The sequence below is a fragment of the Hoplias malabaricus genome, chromosome 6 (assembly GCF_029633855.1).
Source record: "Hoplias malabaricus isolate fHopMal1 chromosome 6, fHopMal1.hap1, whole genome shotgun sequence".
NCBI classification, from domain to species: domain Eukaryota; kingdom Metazoa; phylum Chordata; class Actinopteri; order Characiformes; family Erythrinidae; genus Hoplias; species Hoplias malabaricus.
Window position 1 is genome coordinate 12,261,869 of NC_089805.1, and position 10,000 is coordinate 12,271,868.

At 43.7% G+C, this 10,000-nt stretch overlaps 1 protein-coding gene across 1 annotated transcript in view; it reads left to right on the plus strand.

The window, feature by feature from the left end:
• The window catches only part of foxo6b (forkhead box O6 b), a 29,647-nt gene that overhangs the window by 725 nt on the left and 18,922 nt on the right, over nucleotides 1-10,000 (plus strand). The gene's annotated exons all lie outside the window — the stretch shown is intronic.

Here is a 10,000-nt window from a genome sequence, read left to right on the forward strand (position 1 = left end):
TGTTGCACTGTTATGGTCCTTCAGGTGTTCTCTAGTAAACAGCAGGCTGATGTACCACCTTAAATATGGCAGGGCATTTTTCTCCAAGGGTTCAGCAAAGGTGAGAACCACCTTAAAAATGATTGTTGCATGCTTCGTTCTAAAATACGGCACTTCAGGTGTTCGCCATAGAAATTGCAGTCTGATTTACCACCTTAAATATGGTCCTAAGGTCTCTCCAAACGTTGGGGAGTTCATGTACCACCTTAAAAATGTTCCTTAATCGGTTCTTTCTAGGTATGTAAAGCTTCTACTTTCTTAAAGACATGGATGGGTGTTCCTAGACCACCTTAAAAATGATTGTTGCAGACTTTACTCTAAAATAGGGTTCTTCAGTTGTTCTCCCCATTGGTTCTAAGGCAAGGCACATCTCTCCAAAAGTTCTCCAGGAGTTTGTGTACCACATTAAATTATTCATAAAATGTTCTATCAAGGTCTTCAAGGCTTCTTCTTTAGCAAAGTAAAGAATAGGGTTCGTAGACCACCTTAAAAATGATTGTTGAAGCATTTATTCTAAAACATGGTTCTTTAGCTGTTCTCTAGTAAAGGATAAACATGACAGATGTAGAAATATGGTTCTAGGGGCAAGACAAAGCAAGAATTTTCTCCAAGGCTCCTGCAGCAAAGGCAAGACCCCAGGGTGTTTCTGTACCACCTTAAAATGATTCCAGAGGGGTTATTCCAAGGCAATGAGCTCATATTCCACCTTTAAACGATTGTTATTTGATTCATGTTTTGGATAATAGTGATTCAGACTGTGGTTCTCTAAAGGCTGGGCAGGGGTTCTACAGCCAAAGGAGGGACTGGGGACTTCATCTTCCACCTTAAAAATGATCCTTAATGGGTTCTTTCCATGTGAAGAAATAGCACATTTATTTACTTTGGTGAACACAGTGGCTCTGTACAGAACCATGAACGCTCGGAGAAACTCAGAGAGCCTGGTTCTCTGGGTGAGAGGATGGATGGATAGACAGATCGATCAAGAGTCCTTGATTAAAGAAAGTGGTTCTGTTTAGAACTTTAGGTCCTGGAGAGCAGGCTGTATACGGTTCTATGCACAGAACCTTTTTGATAATGGTTCTATGAACAACCAAAAGGTTCTGCTATTGTTATGATAGTAGAACCCGTTACTGGTGCTGTGTACCTCTATACACAACACACTCTCTATCTGAGGAACCATGCCAACAGGCCAAGAACCATTTAACACACAGATGATTCTGCCCAGAACCCATGGTTCTCCATAGAACAATTGTCAAGGACAACATTATCAAGAACATTCTTATTTATTTGCCGTGGAACCTCAGTAACAGTGTGTTGTGGTTGTTTCCGTTATTGTGTCCTCCACTGACTGTTCACAGGGACATGTGTGTGTGTGTGTATGAGGTTTATATCACACTGTGGGGACTACAGTCTGTTTACACACTGGCGTTGTGGGGACCTGCCTTTCTTGGTGGACTAAGGTCTAGTCCCCACAATGTCATACGTGTGTAGGTGTGTTTTGGGGTAGTGGTAATTATGGATGTCTATGTAAAGTTCCTACAAAGCATTCATACAAGTGTGTGTGTATGTGTGTGTGTTAGGGAGGGGGTGCGGTCAGTGAGTTCCTTGCTTGCAGCATGTGGAAGGGAAACAACAGAAAAGCGATCTGTTATTGTGTGTGTGTGTGTGTGTGTGTGTGTGTGTCGTAATGAAGGGCAAACCAAACACATGATGACGTTTTGCTGTTTCCTGTAGTGGCTTATAAGCAGCGAGGTGTGTGTGTGTGTGTGCTGGGTCACCCGGGGGACACACAAGGCCGTCCAAGTCAGTAAGGCCACGAGACGTAGTGTCTGATCTGGAAACACACACACACACACACAGAGAGAGAGAGAGAGAGAGAGAGAGAGAGAGACAGAGAGAGAGAGAGAGAGAGAGAGAGAGAGAGAGAGAGAGAGAGAGAAATAAATAAAGGGTAGAGACAGAAAGAGAGGCAGGGGAAGAAGGAGGAAAAGAGAAAGAGAGACAAACTAAACAAAGGAGAAGCAGGTACAGAAACAATGGAGTGGGACAATGATAGATATGTAGATAGATAGATAGATAGATAGATAGACAACAATGAACTGGAGGGGGGAGAGAGAGAATGAGAAAAATGAAAGAACGAACAATGTAATGAGAGAATGAATGACTGAATAAATAAACGAATTAATGTATGAATATGCAATGTTCTGAATGATTGGGTGAATGAGTGACTATTTGTGGGATGCTCAGAGTCAGTGAGGAGGTGTAAGTTTGTCCTTGACTGGTTTGACCAGATGACTGAATGAATGAAAGGCTGAGTGACTGAGTGAATGTTCGTGGGATGCTCAGACGGTCAGTGAGGAGCTGTGTGTTTCCTCTTTTTGACTGGATGAATGCTGTGTGTTTGCTCTCTGCTGATTTGCCTGGATGACTGAGTGAAGGGGTGAATGTGTGTTTGCTCTGTGCCGGTTTGCCTGAATGACTGAGTGAAGGGGTGAATGTGTGTTTGCTCTTTGCTGGTTTGCCTGGATGACTGAGTGAAGGGGTGAATGTGTGTTTCACTTTTAAAATTTACATACTCTCAATGAGAGAGAGAGAGAGAGAGAGAAAGGGGGACTGAAAGAGAAAGATATTGAGAAAGAAAAAAAGAGTTTATTTACATAGTAAATAAGTGTAGTCACAGGGACAGTAACAGTAACCGTCTGTTTAATTCTAAGCCTCTAAGTGTGTATGGAGTAGCTGCATATGATCCTAGGGTCACATGCCCAATGCCAAGTGTGGGCTAGAGGAGTGTAGAGCCCCCAAGCACCAGACTGTAGAGTTGTGTTCTCCGGAGTGGCTGAGGTAGAGTAGTATTTGTGATCCAGAACATTAGAACCTTCCCTCTCTAATGCCCTGTAAAGGCCAAATGCCATGGAATCCTCACAGCAATGTTCTGACTTCTGAGATAAAGCCTTGTCAGAAGAGCAGAAGCTGTTTACAAGAAAAAACCCTCAATAAATAGGATTCATTTTAGAAGAAATGATGAAAGAATAAAGGTTATTAGAATAAAATGCAGTAGAAACCTAGGGTATGGGCCCTTTAATCTCATGTTGTTATTTTGTGTGTTTATTGTTTTTGAAAGAACCCTTTGCTCTTTGTGTGATGTTGATATCATTAAAGTGGACATTTATCAGAACAAGACGAGGGGGCGGGGCCTAACTAATCCTAAGCTCATGGCGCTAAACTGGATTTAAGTCTGGATTAATTTCCCAGGACTTGTTTGTGCAGCCAGAGACATACAGCTGGGTGTCACTCACTTGTTCCCATGAGGCTTTGCAGAGTGCGGAGGGCTCTGATTGGTAGAGAGAGAGAGAAACAACAAGTTGATTCAATCAAATAAAGCAGTGGAAAACAGGCTCTGCACGCTCCCACATGTTGGCCCCGGAACAGTTGGCATTGGCTCTTTAATGTGCTTTTAATTCACACACACACACACACACACACACACACACACACACACACACACACACACTTAAACATTCTGTAAATTTGTCCAGACACACATTCTCTTCTCTATTTTATCTTTTCTTGTCTTCTTTTCTCTTCTCTTCTCTTCTCTTTCACTTCTCTTCTTTCTCTTTTCTCTTCTCTATTTTCTTTGTTCTCTTCTTTTCTCTTTCTTATCTTCTCTTTTATCTCTTTTCCCTTCTCTTCACATCTCTCTCTATTTCTCTTCTTTTCTCTTCTCTTCTGTTCTCTTTTCTCTCCTTGTCTCTCTTTTCTCTGCTCTTCTGTTCTCTTTTCTCTCTTTTCCCTTCTCTTCACATCTCTCTCTATTTCTCTTCTTTCCTCTTCTCTCTCTTTTCTCTTCTCTTCTGTTCTCTTTTCTCTCCTTGTCTCTCTCTTTTCTTTTCTCTTCTGTTCTCTTCTCTCTTTTCTATTCTCTCCTCTTCTCTCTTTTCTCATCCCTTGTCTCCTCTTCTCTCCTTTTTTATTGTCTTCTCTTATTTTCTCTCTCCCTTCTCAGTTTCTCTCTTTCACTCTTTTTTCTTTTTTGTGTTTCTCTCTCTCTCTCTCTCTCTCTCTCTCTCCTTATACTTCTTTCTTGTCTTCCTTTTTCTGTCTGTCTTCCTCTGTCTCACTCTTTCTCTCGCCTCCTCCCCACATTCTTTTGTGTGTGTGTGTGTGTGTTTGTGTGTGTGTGTGTGTGTGAGTGAGTGAGAGAGAGAGAGAGAGAGAGAGAGAGAGAGAAAGAGAGAGAGACTATTAGGAGTGATGGTGTAATCCTGTCTGAGAGCCGTGGTGTAAACCCTGTGTCTCACGACCGCCGCCTGCAGCATCGACCCAAAACTATTAATACACTGTTCCCAGAAACACAGATTATAGCCTCAGTGTGTCTGTGGGTCAGACCAGGGGACTGGACAACACACACACACACACACACACACACACGAGAGCTGTGCGAGAGTAACACCAGGCAGGGTTTGTAGAGCTGCTAATGGAGGGACACCAGTTAAAGTGATGTAAAGCCAAGTGTTCCCTTGCTGTGCTGTCGTGTCAGTACATCCTTTACTGCTACAGTTACTGAACAAATACACTTTTCAAAATAAAGGTGCTACGATGGGTTCTTTAAGTGATGCCATAGGAAGACACTTTTGGTAAGCCGTATCTGAAATTGAGGGCGGTGTTTCAAAATTATGATGTGTTTGATGTGACCACAGAGTGTCTCAGAAGCACTGTGTGTCAGTAAGAAGTGTAAATTGTCTGTAAGTGTTTATTCACAGTTTGAATTCCAATAGAAATCCATGTGTAACTCGAGCTGTTTAGTTTTGTAGCCCTCTCGCAATGTGTTTACTTTCATGCAGAGTCAGTTCCACCTTAAGTAATGTAACTGTAACAGCAAAAATAAGTCAGTGTTACCCCCCTATGGAGCACGAATAGAGCAACATCCTCATCTTGGTTGGTGCTTTTCAGCGTTTGGAGTCTCTCCGTTGTCTAAAAACCTCCAGATGGCGTTTCTCTGCCGTGAGCAGAGAGAGAGAAAGCCTAGCACCGGACCCAGACACTTTGTTTTTTACCCATTTACAGACACTGGGGCTTCGTAAACACATTACAGCGGTTTCCAGAGCAAACTGACTACAGAGCAGCACATGGAGAGGAGACACACTCAGAGCTTTGCACACAGGGTTTAGATTAAAATTGTGGACATCACCTTTAACTACATTCACAATCTGTGTTAATCCCACTTCCCCGTTTCTCAGTTCTTGTCGTGAAAGAAACCCACAGGTGTCAGTATATTCTCTTTAAACTCTATGTGGTGGATCATATACAGTACCTTTAATTAGGGAACAGAACTGTACCTTACTCTATATTAACTGTAGATGTTGTGTTGATGTCATTCATCCCGTTTCATCTCCAGGACTTTTATTGTGTTCTTTTATTCTCTACAGTTGTATAATGAAAGATTACAGAGATCTCCCTCTCCTTCTGGAGAAGAGAATGTAATGAACCTTTAGGGAACACAACTGGACTCTAACACCACTGCTGTACCTTTAAAGACACACTGCACTCTTTGTAGCTTTAGTGACAGTAATGTTCCTGTACCGTACCTTTAATTCTGAGAGTGCTCTGATTGTGATGGGGTACAGTTGTAGTTGGAGTCTGATGTTGTGGAAGCTGTGCAGAGTCTGCAGTGTTCACTGGTGTGTGAACTCTATCCGGATCCGTGTGTAACGTCCAGGAATTATCCCGACAATATTAAGACGTATCTCTGTATTAATTCTGTTCCTGATTTAATCCTGTTTCCTCCGCAGCACTTCCTCCCCTCGATTCAATTACACACACGTGTCCCTGAAGGAGTTACGAGCTTTTACAGGAGTGTGTGCAATCTGTGAATATGTTGGAGATGTTGATATGTGTGTGTGTGTGTGTGTGTGTGTGTGTGTGTGAGAGAGAGAGAGAGAGAGAGAGAGAGAGAGAGAGAGAGAGAGTTTGAGAGAGAGGGAGAGAAAGAGTGAAGAAGAGAACGGTAGAGAGAGTGAAGGAGAGAGAGAGAAGATAGAGTGAAGGAGAGAGATAGGGAGGAAGAGAGTGAGAGTGTGTTTGAAAGAGTGAAATAAAGAGATAGGGAGAGAAAGAGAATGGAGGAGAGAGAGAGAGAGAGAGAGAGAGAGAGAGAGGATGGAGAGAAAGAGAGAGGGGAGTGTGAGAGAGATAAGGTTAAAATTATAGTGAAAGAGTGACAGTGAATAGATGGATTGATTGATTGAAATTACTTATTGATTTTATACACCACCCCTCCACGCACACACACACACACACACACACACAGAGAGAGAGAGAGAGAGAGAGAGAGAGAGAGTAGAAGCACTTCCAATCTGTAAAGATGGAAACAGAGGAAAGGTAAAGAAGAAAGTACAAATGAAAGCGAGAGCTCTCTCTCTCTCTCTCTCTCTCTCTCTCTCTCTCTTCTGGAGCAGCTGTACATGAGTAAGAACTCCATGCCTAATACAGCCACTCAGCATTGACCTGTGAAACGGTGGAACTGTGTTCCCTGGGTTTATTTAAACTGCACCATGCTGTTGTTAATGATGGGAGTCATCCCTCAGAGGTGATCCTTTACAGAGGAGGAACCCAACGAGTGAAGAGGACAGTTTCTGCTGAGGAAGACGTGAAGACGGAAATTCCTGAGTGAGAGAATGGTGGAGCCAGCAGCCCTGTCTCCCTGAGTGTGTGTGTGTGCATGTGTGTGTGTGTGTACTGGATGAATCTAGAGCTTCTGAACTGAGGAACGCAGCCTGGACCCTTTCAGCCTGAGGGCTACAGCTGCACTTGTGTCCAATTAACAACAGAGAGATGGAAATAGAGGAGGGCAGAACTATTCTGGATCTTCTGCTGAAGAATATCACACTCCAAACCTTTACTAGAGTAGAGTTAGCTTTGTCTATACACTATTCTAATGTTATTACATGGTTATTACATGTGCTATATTATTTATTATACTCATAAACCTGCAGTGAGCCTGCACTTTTAACCCTTTGTCAAGAAATGAAGGATTTTGATGGCATTCAGCCACATGAACATTATCAAAGTCAGGTGCTGGCTCTGGATCCAAGATCACCCCAGGGTTATTGGCAGGAGCTCTGTATCTTCAGAGAACACGGTGCAGCATGGCTTTATACACCTCTAGTCCACAGCTTGCATTAGGCATGGCCTTAGCTCATGGGCAGCTGCTCCACTTTTGGTGCTTTTCCACTGCGTGGTCCCTACTCTACTGAACGCTACTGGGTTTCTCTGATTGGTCCCTGGTTGGTTTCCCACTCCCACAGCTCCCCCCCCCGAAATGTATTGGGTGTCGTCTCTAACCCCGTCTCTAAGGGGAACGGTGGGCTTTGGAAACCACAACAACAGCGACGGTAACGTTAAGTGATGTTTACTCATGGTGTATTGATGTGTTGTTGTTTTTTGGGACTGAACACAGCTCTGTCATCAGTTCAGACAGATCAGTAGAGTTTGTTCCTTCCTTGTTGCAGCGTCCAGCTCTCGCTGGACACTTTCGTCGGCCACTGATCCAAGGAACGTTTGGACCTCTTCAAAAGACCACAGCGTAATTTTACGAGCTGCCGTCATGAGTCAGATAAAAACAAACAAGATCTCTGCTGCAGCTGGAGAGTTTACAGATGGAGAGTTGGTGCTGGACGTCTGCGTTGTGTGGCGTGGAGTGATGACTCTCTCTGGACAATCAGCGCTCTGCAAGGTTTACACGCCACGGTTTACTCCCTACTCGGCTCGCTCTGAACCACGAGAGAACAGCCACTAAACAAGAACCCGCTTCCAGAACCAGAACCAGGACCTGATTCACCTGGTGGAGGAGCAGTAGTGGAAATAAATATAAATCATCCTATGTTTTCATAACTCTAAGAGGTGTCTACTAACTTACGAATACGTTTTTTAAAACTAATAATACACGGTTTATACTTTATACATGTTCTAATAGACAAAGACAAATGTACACCTTTTTAAAAGTTACATTAACAGGTGATAAGGACATTTCCGGTGGCTGTGAAGTCCTTGTTGTGGAGATAAACTCATAGAAAAGGAGAGTGTATGGTGTGTTGTGATGCTGTAGTTGTTGCAATGCATCATGGGAGGATTTAAGGCACATACAGAGCCTGTGTGTGTGTGTGTGTGTGTGTGTGTGTGTGTGTGTGTGTGTGTGTGTGTGTGTCTGCCCGAAGGGACTGTACGTCCAGGGGATGCAGCTCTAGTTAATAATTCAGACGAGGCTCATTATCACGGCAGAGCACATCTCACTCTGATACCACCTCAATTACACACACACACACACACACACACAAAATGCTTCAACTTCTTCTCATACAGTACACACTGCTGCAAACAACACAGCCATAACATTGTAAATTGCACGTTGTAGTTCTATATTTACAGAGTGTAGTCCACCTGTTGCTCTGTATACTTTGTTAGCCCTCTCTCACACAGTTGCTCCACACTCAGGACCCCCATGGAGCAGGTAGATTGTGATTTCAGTGGGGGATCATGCACTGGTGTTGTGTTGGGGGTGTGTCAGGCCTCGTCAGCACAGATCCGAATTTTTCTGAACACTGAAATATTCCTCCCTCCATTTATGAAAATATCCCTGTCCAGACAAATACAAAAACAGCTGCCTTTTCACCCCAGTCCAGTAGGGGGCAATCGCAACTCTTAAAGATACATAGCAAAATACCGAGGCGCATGAGAGAAACACAGAGATTTATTCCTAAATCACTCCATCCTCCCTCTGTAGTTTTTATTAAAGATTTAATTCATTAAAACATTGTTTTTGTTGTAATAAGAGCATCAGCCAGAGGACTATGAACCCTTCAGCACTGGAAACTTTGAGACAAGAAGGAATGGTTCCAACATCAGTTCCTGAACACTAAGGTTTGTCAGGCTGAATGCCATCAGATCCTCATAGCAATGTTCCAGCATTTGGTGTAAAGCCCTTCCCAGGAGTTCACTCACTGTCAGGAATGTCCTCAAACTTTTGGAAATATTGTGTTGGTCATTATTTGTAGATGACAAGGCCTTAGTGTGTGTGTGTGTGTGTTGATGAAAATGGGTCAGGATGCGGGCCACACTGTGTTTAGTATTCAGCCCACTGACTCAGACAGACCACACATAGCCCTGAATAACCCCCACACACCTCTCACTCTCTCTCTCTATCTCTCTCTCTCTCGCTTTGTGTGTGTGTGTGTGTGTGTGTGTGTGTTAATGATGAGCTCCACTGTGATTCAGCTGAGTGATGCTCACTGACAGAGCCACTCAGCCAGAAACACACACACACACGAAGAAGCTTACATGCACATGAACATATATCCAGAGAGGCAGTGCCTGAAGCTGTACTCTCTCTCTCTATCTCTCTCTCTCTCTCTCTCTCTCTCTCTGTCTCTCTCTCTCTCTCTCTCTCTCTCTCTCTCTCTGTCTCTGTCTCTCTCTCTCTCTCTGTCTCTTGCTCCCTCTCTCTCCACATCCTTTCAGACCCACAGTGTTAAGCTGTTCTTCTCCCGATTGAAGGATGGACACAGACAGATGTGGATCTGGAGCGAGAGTGCAGCTGGATGTTGTGACAGATGCTGTGGGTGCGGTTGGCCTGATGGGGACGCTGTTGGGGAGTCAAAAGTGTGTAATCTCTATTGTTCATAGTTAAATCAGACACGCAGAGGGGTACGTGACTAAAGTGACATCATTGGGGCCCGCAGTCATGTGTTAAAAGGAACGTCTGCGATTGTGGGCAATTACAGTTCTCTCTGCTTGTTTACATTCTGAAACTACGCGTCTTTTAAGGTGGAGCGGTGTGTGTGAGTAAGAAGCGAATGTATCTTTTAAGGTGGAGCGGTGTGTGTGAGTAAGAAGCGACTGTATCTTTTAAGGTGGAGCGGTGTGTGTGAGTAAGAAGCGACTGTATCTTTTAAGGTGGAGCGGT